Below are 16,825 nucleotides of genomic sequence, written 5' to 3'. Positions count from 1 at the left end.
TTGGGGAAAATTGAATTACAGCAAAGTTTAATGTCCCTTTCAAACAATGTGTTACTTTTTGACGTAAGACGCTTGTGCTGAGCGTCACGGCCCAACGTCTCTGCTTTGGTTTCATCCGACTAAAGAATATTGATCCAGAGTTCTTGCGGTTCACTCAGATCCAGCTTTACCCAAGTTGCACCAGTTGATGTGGAAAAAAGTGTTTTAGAAACTGGTAAGGAGCTAATTTGCATTATATCTCATATCAGTGACGGCCGTTCTTTTCTTTCCATGACTAAACAAAAAGAAAAAGTTCCAATAAAAAGTTCTACAAGGGACTTTCTGCCAAATTTGCTTTCAAAGCAGAAATGACAGCAATAATCTTCAGAAAGCGTCGGGGCTTCAGTCGCCGTCCTGCCTCCTTCCTTCATTGTTATGAATCACAGGAGAGCATGTGGCCGGCCGCTTCTCCCGGATCAGCACAACGTGGAAATTCTTCAAAAGCCCGGTCTCTCTCTAACCTCGTCCACCTCCCAAGCACTTTCCACCTTCCCCGGCACCGGGGGATCCGTCACAAATCAAGAATGGGAAGGTCAATAAAAGCAAACCATGCCAGACTCCCTGACTGACACATCAAAAGTTGCCACAGCGGTGCTAAACGCGCTGCCTTCTCTCCCATCCGACCAATTTAGCAGCGTCCGAGGGGAGCCCGCTAATCCATGGCTCTGAAAGAGCGCCTAATCAACCTCTGATTAAGAGCGAGCACGTCAATGTGTCCAGCAGCATCCCCGCCGCCCTCACCTGCACCCTGAAGCCAGTCACAACAAGGAAATTGGATTTATTTGTCCTCGCAGCCTTCCATCCCCCATGCTTCCTCTCGGATGCCTCAAGTCTCCTTGGTCTTGTTTTGGGCCCTTCATTCATTACACACTTGCCAATAGCAAATGCAGAGCAAACATTTAATTCTAACATCTTTCTTCCCTTTCACTCCCCCTCTCTTCCCTTTTGTCTTCTTTTTTTTTGGTGGTTGTTGTTACGAGTGTCCCCCGGGCGTCTGGGAATGAATTAAACATCAGTAGGCTGGTAGGAAGGGCACAGCTTCCCCTGAAACGATTGAATGCAGAGTGCTGTTTGAGGAGAGAGAAACAGTGGAGGTGACAGGGGAGGCTTTGCTCAGCACGAGGACGTGGAACCATCAGGGAACCACTCTGACCTCTAACATCAAACCACCTTCATGCATAGTCAGTTTTTACCCTCAAGTCTCTCCAAGTAATTGGGATATCCCAAACTAATGAACAATGTGGAGGATGTTTATCTTTTGAGTTAGGGAACAATCTACTGCACTTAAACTTGAGGGAGATTCTGTCAACTTTGTTTTTAAACACCAATATGACTTGGAGCACATAAAGCCTTATAAAGCGTTATATAACACTTTCGACATTAGGTTGCAGAGGCTATGATGCAGCACTGCAGGTAAAAAAATGGCATCTGCACTTCTCAAAGTCCTTTAAAAGACTCCTGCACACACAGAGTTAGCAGTTCTGTGGAAACCTTAGAAGCAGAAAATATCCGACCTGGAATAGACACAAAAGTTATCAAAACAACTTTATTAGCTAATACCATGTCAATACAACGGCTGCCTTTTTCTGCAATTGTTTCTCCTACAACTGGTCAAAACATTGGGTTTAAGTGTCTGCTGACTCAGCCTGACTTGATGTCTAGTTATAGTTATATACACTGCTCAAAAAAATAAAGGGAACACTTAAACAACACAATATAACTCCAAGTAAATCAAACTTCTGTGAAATCAAACTGTCCACTTAGGAAGCAACACTGATTGACAACGGGGACCCTCGTCGGGTCAATCAGTGTTGCTTCCTAAGTGGACAGTTTGATTTCACAGAAGTTTGATTTACTTGGAGTTATATTGTGTTGTTTAAGTGTTCCCTTTATTTTTTTGAGCAGTATATATATATAGATCAATACAATGAGTAACAAAAAGTCACATTTAACATCATAGATTAGCGCAAATATTGTAAAAATTTTCTAAAACATTTCTAAATTAGCACCACAAAATCTGTGATTTTGATAACAAAAAAAACACAAAAACAATCACAAAATCCTGTTGGGATTTAAACAGTTTAGTGGGTTTTATCAATACATTCTGGCACAACCAGCATTTAGATTTTTGATAAATGGCCCAGAGTGGCACTGAGTTTGACAGAAAGCACAGCGGAGTGATGAGAAGCGACGCCAAGCGGCTCGTTGTCGGACGCGGCGCTTTAGGAAGACGTACAGAACCATCTCTGATGCGTTTTATGAAGTTGTCCCACATTGCTGGTGATTGATTATCATTCTTGAAAGAAGATGCTCAGTTAGGCAGGCAAAAACTGGCCAAAACAAAACCAATATAATCCATCTGCTGTCAGCTCAAAAACTACGTTTTAATTAATATAAGCTTTGATGTATATTTATTCATTTTCCTGCTGGCACACGCAGACAGAAGCAGCGCTGCAGACGTTCAGCTGTTATTTCATTTGTTTTCTTTTGGTCTTGTATAATCAGGGGGCTGAGCGTGGCACGTTTAAAGATCCTGCAGGCGAGTTATGAAGCATTTCAAGGTGAAGTATCGGACTTTTTTCACCCCGCAGGTTGATTATCCCGGAGAAATGAGTCTCATATTTCAAGGTAGAGTTCAGCGAACTGTGGTCATGTGATTAATACCCTTCTCCAAGTCTTTGTCAGAGACCTAATGCTTGGATTTTGGTTTACAACATCAGAAACATGGTGTGTGTGTGCGTGCACGGTCAAAACAAGAACAAAAAGTCAAAGGCTTTTCCAGAGCGAGAACAGACTTGGTAGGAGTGTGGGTTAAAACGGGAGCATCCATCTCCTCAGTCCAACTCCTCTGTCAGATATCGCTGCTATTTCTGAGCGACTTTCATCAACAAAGTACTGTTCTCGTCCAAGGCAACACCCACACAAACACACAGCTGAGGTTGTGTAATCTCTTTTGCATTACACATAAGAGACGACTCTTCCACTTCTTTGGCACTTAGCAACAAGAAAACAAAGGCTGCTGCTGCTGCTGCTGCCCAGAAGAAACCAATCTCTGCAACATGATGCAGTTCTGCCATTTCTGAACGCTGCAACTTGAGCCGCAGGTTGAAATTCTACCGAGAAGGCAAACGCTTCACCGAGAAGGCAGCTGCAGCCTTGGCACACCCACACAGAAAGGAGGAAATAGTTTAATTAGACACAAATATTAGCTCCGCCTGAGCTGGATTACAGGGTTGGTTCATCTCAACCTCCAGAACAGGCAGGCTAATTATTTCATAACATTCCCACTGTTTTATGCAGGAGCGTCAATTCCTGCAAATCTGTTTTTTTTTACCCATATCCCACCTATGGACCTCCTGCAGAGCAACGTCATGTGTGAAAGATCCGCCTCCATCTCTCTGCCGGAAGGCAAAAGTTGCTCGCCGAACATGACTGGCATTGGTTTTGTCCATCATCAATATAAACGCTAAATCTTAAATCCAAAGATTTAAAAGGGACGCAGTGCTTTGCTACTAATTGTCAAAACTACGATGACTAGATAAGAAGGTCAAGAAAAAGTTTTAAAGAAAATAATAACATGCAAACAGTTAATATCCGACTTTTTCACGACCCAATCTGGGGATTTCCCCATCGAGTTTTTTTGCCACTAATTCCAAATCAAAAGGTGTCGATCTTAAATTATCGGCCAACACCAAGTCTCGATCGGATACTTAAAAAAAAAAGTCTTCCTTCCAGTTGTCTCCAATTAATAGAGATTAAAACAAAAGTGATGAAAGCATGTCAAAAAGATCCAAACTTTGACCTGTTGACTCTCGTTCAGCCAACAAACTGGGATCATGATGAAGCTGTCACTAAAAAAGATCTAAAACTGTCAAATAATTCCAGTTAGTCCAAGTTAAAAACCTTAAACTAAATAACCCAGAAACAGACTGAAGGCTCCACAGGTTGTGCAGCCGAAGCCTGGACTGTGTGAATGTGTAAGTTAATAAGCTGATCAATACCGCTGCCACATCATTACAGCACCAGTGGATCTCAGTATAATTACATCTGGGCTTTTTGTTCAATTAAGTGTGCAGCTGGGGGATGCGGGTGAGTTTTGGCCTCATTTCTGAAGCAATCTTGGCCATTTTAAATGACCTTTGTACCGAGCAAATATACAGAGAGCAATCAGTCATAACACCGTGACCATGTAATGACAGAACAAACATTTACAGCTCATTATTTTAGGCTTTTTCTGTTTCTGCTGCCTTCTCAAGCCAAAAAATATATATTTAACACGAAAAAAATAGGATCAAGTCAGTGACAAAGCGTCCAAACATTTGATTTGCACTCAAACTATCTATAACTAACATTATATTTAGCTATAATCTGAAGATTTAATGTTGATTTAAAGATCTTCCGTCCAGCTAAAGGACAGAAGTTTAATATTTATTACTTTTTGATTTACTGTCACATAAATTAAACAAATCTTACAGGTATTACTTGTTCAAAATGAAGTAATTTAATACTTCCAAGCAACGATGGGAACCTAAAATAGTGGAAATTGTCTCTGAAGTATTTCTTGACACTTCTTGATCTAAATAGCTAAAACAGAAGATTGTTTGTATATTTGTATTATTTTATCTGTTTACATTTTGATCAAATGAGACAGAAAACCACCTTTAAATTACAAAAGCAAAAAGCATCAAAACAAAAGAAAAAGTCTGTTTTTATCTGGAAGAGGTTAAATAAAAAGATTATTCAAAACAAATATGTATGAATGATTCCTAATGGGCTGCACAGTGGCGCAGTTGGTAGAGCTGTTGCCTTGCAGCAAGAAGGTTCTGGGTTCGATTCCCAGCCTGGGGTCTTTCTGCATGGAATCTCCATGTTCTCCCTGTGCGTGCGTGGGTTTTCTCCGGGTACTCCGGTTTCCTCCCACAGTCCAAAAACATGACTGTCAGGTTAATTGGCCTCTCCAAATTGCCCCTAGGTGTGAGTGTGTGTGTGCATGGTTGTGTGTCCTGTGTGTCTCTGTGTTGCCCTGCGACAGACTGGCAACCTGTCCAGGGTGACCCCGCCTCTCGCCCGAAACGTTGGCTGGAGATGGGCACCAGCACCCCTCCCGACCCCACTGAGGGAAAAAGGGTGCAAGAAAATGGATGGATGGATGGATGATTCCTAATGAAAATACAATAAACAGGTGAAGCCGTTGTGCGGTTGGGTCGGGTCAGAACCGGGTGGGTGTTTTACACCTCAGGGTTAAATTGAACCAGGTTTCTCAAATTTTAAAACTCCTCGCAGCGTTTGCTAAATAATTGGGCAAAGTTCTGAATTACGCTGCGTCTCAGAGACACTTTGCAGAATTATCCCGCTCTCTGAATCAGGAGGAACAATCCATGGAGTTTAATTAGAGGAGGCCTCAGATCCCTCTGTCCTGCAGGCTTTAAGAGTGTGCACATTATTTAAATTCAGCACTTTGCACCTTGGTCTGCAGCGGTTCAGCACGGCATCGCCTCCCACTGCTCAGCCTTCGCTGCTCGTCTCTGCTTTGGATCAATTTGTTTTTTTGCATGTCAAGTCGGAAGGAGGATGTCAGTGGAGACAGCTTGCTTGTCTCACACACATGGCTGAGATAGCTGCGATTTATAACAGCAGTCAGAGCGACAGACTTCACTTATCTCAGACCAGCTCCTCTGCTCCTGCCCTTTCACTCCACCAATGAGAATGAAGGTTGCAGGTTGGGTTATTTTGTCAAAAGCAGAGGAACCATTACAAATCTACACAATCCATCCTTCTGTAGGGCATGGAGCCGCTCCCCTGGCGCCGCGCTGCTGCAGACCTGACTCTCCTCAAAGCTGCCAGTCCATCTTTTTCACGCCCGGGAACCTCATGGGGGGGTTGTTATCACAAAGGGCCAATTTGTTATCCTGGTTTCACTCCATCACAGGAGGCATTATTTGGGACTTTTATCTATCAAGAAAAAGCCCTTAATGTGAGCTGGAAAGTGTGTACTCAGTCATTATGCCACAGAAGCTATTGACTTTGTCTTTTAGCGACGGAAGCTGAATAAACCCGAGCAATTTCAGCAGCAACAGAAAACCGGCAACTACCTTGAATCTCCCAACGTGAAAATGGAAACACCAAACCTGACACCTGAAAACGTCAACAAGACGAAAAGAGATTAAAAAAGATGAGTCCTTTCACACATTAATCTAGAAGCTTTACAGCACGATAAATATTGCTGGACGATATATTGTCCCAGAAGTTATCACGATAAACGATAATATTGTTGTTTTCAGACCATTTTTAAGTAGCACTGATGACATAAAAGCTCAATAAACTTTAATTTCTAGTGAACATTTAACCCTGGAATGCATTAGAAAACATTTTAAATATCCAAAATAAATTAACAAAACAACTGAAATAACATAAAATGAATTATGAAATCTCTGGTAACAAATTTATCCTTTAAAGCACCAAACTTAGACTTTCTGATCCAGTTTTTGGTAGAGAGAGAGAAAAACGATAAATCATGCAAAAGGAAATTACAGCTTAGCTTAAAAACCAGCGTACACACCGTCCTATACCCATCATATTCAAATTAATATGCAACAAATCATCAGGGGCTCATTAAATTAATGCTATTTCATGGAATTTTGAGCAATAAATTGATTATTTTCTCATTTAAAAGGGAATTGCATATTTGAATAATTGATTTCAAATATTGCATAAAAATGCTAAATGAAAAATCTGCAGAATTTGTTAATTTTTAAAAATCAGATACAGAGATTAATCTTCAGAATATCCAATAGAGTAATTGATCACTAAAATAATCGATAGTTGTCGCTCTCACAGGACGTCTGCGAGCCACAATCTAACAGGCTTGGAGTTTTTTCCAAAGGAGAATTTCCAAAAGTTTCCAAGTCGAGATATGCAACTCTGATGCTTCTGCTCAAAAAGACAGAGTTAAATAATTCAAATACACCAAGAAAACCTTTTGAAATGATGAATCGGTGTAAAATCCAGGCGTTTTAACATCTTCTTCTGGACCACCTACTGCTCTGCAACAGCACACCTGCAGGATGGCCAATATTTCATAAACCTGAGAGCAAAGCCATGATTTATCGCGTTCACTTATGACTGGAGATGCTGGGATGATCGATCGGTTTATCCTCCAACATGAAGTTGTGTGTAAATAAATCAGGGTGGGAAAAAAGATAATTACTACCTTGGCAGTTTGGAGGGAAGATATTTTCTGGAAGCCAACCTTCCTGTAACGACCTTGTGCCCCTCCAGTCTCCATGGCTGTGCACTTTGACCATCATCATCATCATCACCATCACCATCGCACTCGACTGACCTGCCTTTGTGAAGCTTCCTCATCTGTCTAAGAGCCCATTAGCAGCGGCACTGAGATGTTTCCATGCATTCATCATGGCCCAAACTGGACTTCATTCAATCTGAGCCCGTCTGTGAGAGAAGAACCAAGACAACTTCAGCGTTGACCTTTGCTTCCAAGCTTCACCAGCCAATCACTGAGTGTGGTCGGGTCCATAAAAGCTTCGGTCTGCCGTCACCGTCCACCTCAAACCAGTTTTCTGTCACCTGGATGGAATCAAAGCTGAACAGGATTCTGAGCAAAATGGAGAAAACAAAACACCTCAGGAGTTTCTACCCAGCTGAGAGGAAATTCTGCATCAAGTTCTCTGACTGTAACTCCTTACCTTGCAGGATTCAAGGTAAGGAGTTCATTCCAGGTCCAGGTCCTTGGAGCTGAGCCTCCAAGGACCTGGAGGTAAAAATGCCAGTGTTGAATTAACACCCAAAAGTGTCTATATGTGTCCAAGTCAGCTGGCATTAAATTCAACAGTACAGAGTGTCACATTGACATTTACAACGGTGCTGGTGTTAAAATATATTAAAAGTAACACCAGTGTAGTGTTGATCACGAAACATAATATGGTGTTAAAAAAGTCAATAATTGACCCACAAGGTGTCAATATCAATCAAATCCAGTGGAAAATATTCAAAACAACACAGAAATGGAAAGTTTAACTTTTCTTAAACCCATTTCAGTTTTATAGACCAATGTTAATGTAACAAAAAAATGGGTGTCAATATTTTAACACTTTCAAAGTGTTACTTTAACACCTGCTGACTTGGACACATATTTTCGGGTGTCAATTCAACACTGGCATTTTTACTGTGTAGCTTATCCTTTAAATGATTCTACTTTCTGACATTTTTTGTCCTTTTCTGTTGTTTTCTACCACATCTATGCCAAAGACATCCAACTGTAGCTTTTTCATCAGACCAGAGGGATCAATGATTGGGTCTCCAATAACTTTCTGGTAACTTTAATTACCAATAAGACCTTTGCTTCCAAGATTCCTGACTTTACATGAAGGTGATAGATTAGAATGATCTGAAACGATCAAGGCTTTGGTCTACCATAGGATCTACTGGGACCATCTCATGGTCCGATGATCGAGACGTTTGACCACAATGGCATAAAGTGTGATCGGAGGGACCAAGGCGAGTCTGTCAGACCCAAAAACTGTTTAAAAATTCAGTACAAAACGTAACAAAGTGACAAAAACTGCAGGTTCATGTGAGATAAATGTTTGGTTAAACTTACTCAGAGGGCAGAGCATCCAGAAAATATACTCTAGTAAGAGAACCGGTCCTTCATAATAACATTACTCTAGTAAAAGTAAAAAGCACAACGTAGTAAAAATACTCCTAAAAGTAATTCTTCTCCCAAAAGGTCCAGATCCATTTTCTGTGGCTCTGTAAACCTCAGAACGCCACAGAAATACAAGTTTCTAGTCGACTTGTGCTTAAATAATCTCTTAACAAATCTCAGTTTTTATTTCTCCAAGGCCAAATTACATAAATGTGAAAATATGTTAAATATAATTTACAAACTGAACCCAGAGAAAGCTATATTTTGGTTTATTAATAGCTAGTTTTATCCATATCTGCCACAACTGGCCCTTTGAGGACATTCATGGTCTAAATGTGACGCAAAATAAAAATGAGTTTGACGCACTGGATATAAATCACAACAGGCTCAGTTTATTTACATCCATGTCCAAGTTTAGTGGGTAAAAACATCTGATGGAAACTTTAAATGTTGTGGAAAGAGCTCATGTGCAGCAGACATGAGGAAAAACATTCGTTTAGAAATAAAAGATTCTCTCAGTGAAAATATTTCCCCTCCTTCCCCTGAATGAAACCCGGTGGCGTTCACAGCTGGGATGCTGCAGCGTTTTTCTGTGAAACGTCTATTTGCCTTCCTGACACCCCGGAGTCGGTCCCAGTCCGGCCCAATCACCTGTCACCGTCCTAAAACGGGCCGCTGCCCCCTCCGCCCCCCCCTTCACTACTCATCATTACACCACAAGCTGTCAAATTAAAAACTTTCAGGCTGCGTGAATGCCTCCTCGGAACTTTCCCTTTTTCCCAGCAACATATTGCAGAGATAATTGAGGATATTAGCAGCCAGACTGTTACCAAGAGATGAAAGGCGAGGAGGGAGCGGTGACAGCTCCTCTCGCTTGTGGCGGTAACGAGGGACTGTCAAAAGTCTCTCTGTGTTTATCTCGGATCATCTAGGGGGATTTAAAACCCTTACCTTCACAATTCCATTCTTTATGGCGCGTCCTTTATCCACAGTGATTTACGGGGCTAAAGCCCTGCGCCGTGTGATGAATGAGGACTCTTCACAAGGTGTCAGGGCCAGGCAGCGGTGGGCGCCGCCGACACCCCCTCCCACCCGCCACCACTTCATCTTTCCTTTGGCTTTCTCCTCTCATCCTTCCCTCCATCCCCGTCTCCAAATTGGACTGATTAGATGCTGACATATTAAGTGGATTTGTCAGAAATTGTGAGTTTGGCAGAAATAGATTTTTTCAGCCATGACAGTTGGATGGGATTTGATTTAAAGAGACGGCAAAAAAAAAAAAAGAAAAAGGGACAGATCCTTCTGCAGGAGCCGAGAAACAACTCCAAGTTTTTAGGAATCTGATGGTCAACATTTTCTAATTAGGATTTTACACTGCAAAAAACTAAATCTTTGGGTCTTTCAGTCTAGTTTCTTGTGCACTTGAAATAATATCAAGGCTAACGTACAAGTAACTTTTCAAATCTGTAAATATTAAAAGTTTTATGATGAATTTGTGCTAGCTATAGTGTTTATGTTTTATTCCAGGCTCAGTAAAATGAAAGAAGGAACCAAAACTACACTGCAAAAACACAAAACCTCACCAACTATTTCTGATTTAGTTTCTAGCAATTATCTTAGTACACTTGAAATCAGACAAAACTGACTTACAAGTAACTTTTCAGAAAGATACAGGAGCTTAATTTAACTCAGTGATTCCTTAACATTGATGAAGAGCTCCAGTTCAGATTAGTGAAGAAATCTGCAAATGGAAAAAGTTTTGTCTTATTTTAAATTAACTGTGATAACAGCACCAGAAAGAAAAAAAAAACTACAATTTTCAATATTATTAGAAATAAAAGTTACAATGTTTGAAATAGAAAACCCTAAACTGCACTGTCATCAACAAGAAAACAAACATTTTTACATTTTTAACCAATTCATTATTGGCAGTAAAAGACAAAACTGGCAAAATGGAGTAAAAACAACTTCTTTTCCAGATCTGGAATAAAACAAAATCACTGTTCAGGGTAAAAATAAAAAGTTTTGGCACATCACCAACAGCCTCCAAGTCTCTGAGAAGTATACCCGCCCTTTCCAGAGACATAAGTTGTACGACATTAAATGTGGCAGTCCTCCAGGGTCGCTGTCCTACCAGGCGTAATTACTCTAATTATTGATTCAGGTGTGTTAAAGCAGAGCAGCTTCTTCAAGGGGCCCCTGAGGGCCTGATTTACTGTAAAAACATCACGGCTCACATGTGACTCATTTTAAAAACTTTTCTTCTTATTAGAAATATAAAGGGAGTCTCATAGAAGTTGGTGCAGCGATAAAGAACCAAAACAAGCTGCAGTAAAGCTCTGATTTAATTAACCCCGTCTCCTTCACACTCATACCTGCCATGTGTGTGTGTGTGTGTGTCCCAGTGAAAACCACCAACACTCCAGAACCCAGTTTACAATCCCAGATCCTCGTCAGCGCTGCCAACATGTTGCTGCAACTGCTGGACCTGATTGGAGGCAGAGCTTGAGATTCTGCTGCTTGTTAGCAGCTAGCCGCTGCAGCTGCTCTCTGCTGGCAGCCGCGGCTCTGTGGAGCCGACACAAGCTAAGCTGCTAACCTGCCACAGATTTTTTTTACCCCTTTCTGCACCACAGTTCATTAACACAACTGACACAGTTAGCAGAGGCAGGCTGGAACAATGCCCCCCCTCCCTGTCGCTGACTTGCAGGGGAAGGAGTTGTGCTCATTTTTACAAATTAAGCCCAAAGCTTGTGACAAACTCCCTTGTCTTTCCATCTCATTAAAAAGTAAGGGGCTTCACCTGGTGGCACAAGCAGGTAATACAGAAAAGTCTGTGGCTGCAGAGGAATCCTGCAGGAGGCATCTGCTGCTAAATGTCACCAAACTGACTGGAGGAAACTCCAGGGAACAACGGCTTATTAGGGCGCTGCAGGTGGAAGAAAGGAGCACATTTTGGCCAAAAAACTCAGACATTTTTAGATTAATCTGAAATTTTTTAGAAAAAAAAAAACACTGGGGAATTTCTGAGCTCAAAGTCAAAAAATTGCAAGAGAAAATCTGAAGTTTTGAGATTAATTTCAGAAATTTTCTAGAAAGAAACATGGAAATTTCTGAGCTCATAGTCAAAAATTTGAGAGAGAAAACTGATTTTTAGATTAATTTCTGAAATTTTCTAGAAAACTAACATATTTGAGCTGAAAAAGTTGTAAATTTGAAAGAAAAAAGTCAGAAGTTTTTTTATATTAATCTCAGAAAATTTGTTAGAAAAACCTTGGAAATTTCAGAGCTTTAAAAATTTGAAAATCTTTGAGGGGAAAAAAACCCCTACTTGTTTTAGCCCAATCTCAGAAATTGCACATTTCTGAACTCAGGCATAAAATAAAATAAAAAATTAGATCAAAAATAGGAAATTCTCTAAGATCAAAAGTCATAAATTTGAAAGAAAAAAAAAAAGTCAAATTTTGAGATTAATCTCAAATTGTCTAGAAAAAACTTGGACATTTCTGAGCTCAAATTTCCGAGAAAAACCCCTGAAATTTTGAGATTGAGCTCAGAAATAAAATAAATAAAAACAAGAAACTCTACGAGCTAAAAAGGAAAAAAAACTCAAATTGAACTTGGAAATGTTTGACCTCCAAAATTCAAAATCGTGGAAATGTCTGATTTACTGCTGGATTATTTCTTGCTCAGCTGAGAGAAATTATCTGTAAAATCTAATGAAATTAATAACATACAATCTGTTCAACCATTTGATTAATAACTGGAAACAATAAAAACATTATCAGCTGTTTCGAATAAATATCGACCAATCACAAACATTCCTAAAGTTTAAAGCCGACCAATCAGAGAACGATTGAAACTGATAATTATGCTAATGAGATGCATTTATATTCAAACTGCTGACCTGACAATAACATGACTGTAGTCCATAACTGGAAGTGGCTTCTTGCATTTTGTTGTTAAATAAACGGCCTTTTCTTGTGATTTTTGGCGGTGGCAGAACTTCTCCTCTTATCTGCAGAATGTAAGTTTTTTGTTGGATGATCTGCAGTGTCCTGTAGTTTTACTTGACTGCAGCTGTGGCTCATTTCAGCGCCTCGCCTGTATTCATTTCATGGTCCACAGCCTCTGACAACCACCAGGCTGCTGGGGAAAAATCACGTGATTCAGCGAAAAAACTCATGATTCAATTATGGTTATTTGCCATTGAGGGGTGCGGTAATTAACTCGATCCCGCCACCCCAGCAATTGATTTTCAACCGGGTCATCAGGACGCAAGTAACCAGCACATAATCTCCCTCCGTCTTGGTTTCTGCAGCAGGAACGGCGACTAGTCAAAGCCTCACAAACACAATTAAAACGATTCATAAAAATAACCCTGCGCAGTGATTTCAGCAAACATTTAAACAGAAACTTTTCACAATGAGTCGGGCTGCATTAGCATTTTCAGTTCATACGTTTTCATTTGTTTTGGGGCAGCTGTCAGGCTGATTGCAGAAACTGTGTCACAGATTGAGATGGGCTGAGTGAGGGTGGGGGATCTGAAAGCCTTTTCTGTTGGGAGGAAGAAAACGTGCCTCCCTGACACAAAGTGAAGTGTCATTTTATTGACATTGTTATGCTGACAACACGTTAAGATTTGTTTTAAGAGTTCAGAAATCCAGTCTAAGATCCTCCGGGAGTCGGCTCGTGACTTTGCATAAATATCACGTAATTAGCATTCAAGGGCGAGAGCAGATTCTTGCTGACAAGTCATGGCTCAATCATTTTAAAAACAGCAGGCCCTTTGTGTTTGTGCTGCTGCGAGTTTGGCAGGTTAGTCCATTAAGCAGAGCTGGGCTATGAATGAGGGGAGCGTACAATACGGCACCAACACAATGAAACACATTACGGCGTGGCGGGGAGAAGCCGCGCGTCAAGGTTACTTTAGCTTCACGTTTCCATCAGTTCTGCTTCCCGTCAGAATTTGATTTTACCTCCAGTTCTCTTTTAGATTCCCTTATTTAAATTAGCGTCTACCTTCGGCTTGGTTTCAATTTGGAGACAAAATGGTAATCATCAGCCGCACGGGGGAATCTCGTTTAGCATTCACTCGCCCGTTTCTTAAGGTAGATTATTTCACATAATCGAATGAGCGGCCCTGATGCACAAAGTTGCTTCTCTGTTCTTTTTGCACCGCTTGCAGCTTTACTGAAGCATGATGCTCCAGTCTGCTGGCTAGCAACACGCGCTAGCTCCACTACTGTTAGCCGGCTAGCCGACACGTCGCCGTACCGTCAGACTTTCTGTTGCTTTTTTGTCCTTTAACTTTTCTTCTGTGTGGAGACACAAACAAAGAAGCAACACAAGTCCTCACTCTCCCATATTGATCTCTGCAGAGGAGAACAAAGAATAATAGAAACAGACATTAGAAGCATTCAGAAGTGGCTTGACATTGCAGGCTGCTAATGAATCAGAATGTAATTGTTCAGCCGTCTCAAGGGCACCTGTTAGGTGATTTTCTGGTTTTGTTGAGAGAGCTCTCTGCCTTGCTGAGGAGAAACATTCAGTCTGCTCGCTTTCTTTCCTTTGTTTGAATTCCAGAGCAATTTTCTGCCACTTAATAGATGTCTGGGCTTAAAAAGTAATTATGTTTGTGTCTTTAGGACGTGAAAACAAAAAAAAGGAACAAATTGCTGCTCGAAAATATTTGTCCTTAAATGAAAGAAGTCATTTAAATGAGTGAAATTTAGAAATATTTCCCGAATACGTCATCAGATTTAGCTCTTAATTAAACCATCAGGAAAACTTTTTCCTAAACATTCCTGGAAGCTCAATGAGAATCATTCCTCTATAAACCAGTGGCAGAAATGCCTCGGTGTGAGTGAATGTGTAGGTTTACAGGTTCATGGTGTCACAAAGGCAGAGATGGTGTAAACCCAGCTCTACATCGACTTCCTGTCCTCTGAAACACTTCCTGGTTTACTGACCGCAGATGTTTCCAAGCTGTCACTCGGACCGAAACGTCCGACACAAACATGCCCAAACCAGATCCACCCCACAGCATCCACAGTGTTTAAACTACAGAAATAAAAAGATTATTTGTGGTAGGAACTAAAATCTGGTGATGAAATGACATCAAATTACAAATAAAAGTCATATTTAGTTAGTTTCTAGTTTATACTTTATAATCCAAACAGACATTTTGGGTCAGACAGAAAATTAAGTTTGTTTATAACTGCAAAATGTTACAGGAAAGAAAAACTGATCAGTTTTTAGAAATGTTTTGTCATCTTTACAGTCTCTGCATTGGTTTAGATTTTAGTGCAAATATCTCAGCATATTGAAATAAAACAAAACAAACTCATACGTAACTTTTCTGCATGCTTGTTTTTAAGTTATTAGCTATTAGTTTAGTCTACAACACAGACTGTCCCTATGATGAAACATGGAGGTAGCAGCATAATGCTGAGGGGCTACGATTCTTCACGACACAGATGCACACCACACTTTTCAGATTCAGCAAAAGAAACTTTACAAAATTGTATTTTTTCCTTGACTGCATGGCGGAAAAACTCCAAACAAAAAGGTGAAAAGCGTAAAGAGGTGTGAATGTTTCCTCGTCTGCATGAGGGCGAAGACGCAGCGCTGCGTATTTTTCTGATGAGCCAGGTGTATCGGCGTATTGACAGCAGCCAGAGCCACTTTCTTCTCTGCACAGCACTTTCAGGACGCGCAGCGGAACAGAAACACAGCCGACAGCTCAGCTGACGGCCGGCCGTGGAGCGGCTGTAACTACATTAACGTCTGTGTGCGTTTTTAACACGCCGAGCGAAAATCGATTCTCTGTTAATGTGATTGCGGCGCGAACGAACCGAAGACGTTTCACTGCAAATCAGGATTTATTCACTCTGAAGTGTCTCTTATTTCCCTTGAAAAAATTAAATCACACAATATATATGTGCAGTATGTTATATATAGTGTGTACGCCTGATTTTTATCTAGTTTTTTATTCCACGTCTGCTCTGAAATAAAAGGGAACAAAAGACAATTTTAAATGTTTATCCTAAAGAAAAAACATAAAAATAAAAGGATGAATTCAAATATATGAATTGTGAAATCAGAAATAAGCTGGAAAATGTTTCCAAATATTTCTTCTTTTCCATAGAAACATTAAATAATTAAGCGCTGGATGAAAAGTAGACACTCTATTTTATGTTTTCTCTCAAACAGGAGACAGTCTGGAGTGTTTACACTGAAAAAACCCACATAAATGAAATAAAATAAATTAATTGTGAAATAATAAATAAGTTATGAAATGCTCCAAGGTATTTTTTCTTTGCATGGAAACACTAAATAATTTGTAACTTTTACAAAAATAAAAATATGTTTTTAACATATTTTTTAAAACTGCCACCATGTTGTCACAGTATAATATCAGACTAAGAACAGATCGATGTTCTCCACCTCCTCCTGAAGTTTGAAGAACCGCATCGCTCCCGGTCAGGAACAACCAATCACAGCCAGGAGGAGGGTCTTAACGCTGCCAATCAACCTCGTTTACTCGCTGCTAAATGTGCTAACGGCAGAGATACCACTTGTTATTCCAGGAAAACTGTTTTTCCACCGTCATCGGAGGCCATGCTAACCAGCATTAGCATTCATGTCATGCAGCTGTTGTGTATCAGAGAGAAGGCGTGCACGAGGGTGATTGACAGCGCTAAGACCCGCCTCCTGGCTCTGATTGGTTGTAGTTAGTACAGGAAGCAGCAGAGGAGATTTTTTTCCACAGATTATCTCTTTCATATACAGTCAAGGTGATAATTTTAACAAATATGTAAAAAAAACATGTTTTAATAACTGTTGCATAATGATAGAAAATATCTTTTTAAATAACTTCAAATATACTGAGCAATTTTATTAGGCTGCAGTGAACTTAAATGTATAGATGGAAAATAGACACACACACTCCTCCACAGTAACAAGAATCATTCAAATGGCAAAATCCTGTTTTTAATTTGTATTTTTTTACTGGTTCAAACCCAGAAATGCTCCATCACAGCAAAAAGTCCAGTGTTAATTTAACTCTTTCAGTGTTTATATAGTCCACACTCTTCAAAGTGTTAATATCAACTC

The 16,825-nt window shown here is 40.3% G+C and overlaps 1 protein-coding gene across 11 annotated transcripts in view; it reads right to left on the bottom strand.

Moving 5' to 3' along the window:
* Positions 1 to 16,825, bottom strand: part of rbfox3a (RNA binding fox-1 homolog 3a) — a 553,564-nt gene that overhangs the window by 474,689 nt on the left and 62,050 nt on the right. The window contains exon 4 of one of the 11 annotated variants that reach the window (XM_017306225.2): positions 7,382 to 7,491. The exons of the other annotated variants lie outside the window; for them this stretch is intronic. The gene's annotated coding sequence lies outside the window, so the exon portion shown is untranslated. The remainder of the gene's footprint in view (positions 1 to 7,381; positions 7,492 to 16,825) is intronic. 11 annotated transcript variants of the gene reach the window in all.

This window comes from Poecilia reticulata, chromosome 8, assembly GCF_904066995.2.
Source record: "Poecilia reticulata chromosome 8, P_reticulata-male-v2, whole genome shotgun sequence".
NCBI lineage: Eukaryota > Metazoa > Chordata > Actinopteri > Cyprinodontiformes > Poeciliidae > Poecilia > Poecilia reticulata.
The sequence above is the reverse complement of the archived record's forward strand: the minus strand, read 5'-3'. Positions and strand labels throughout refer to the sequence as shown.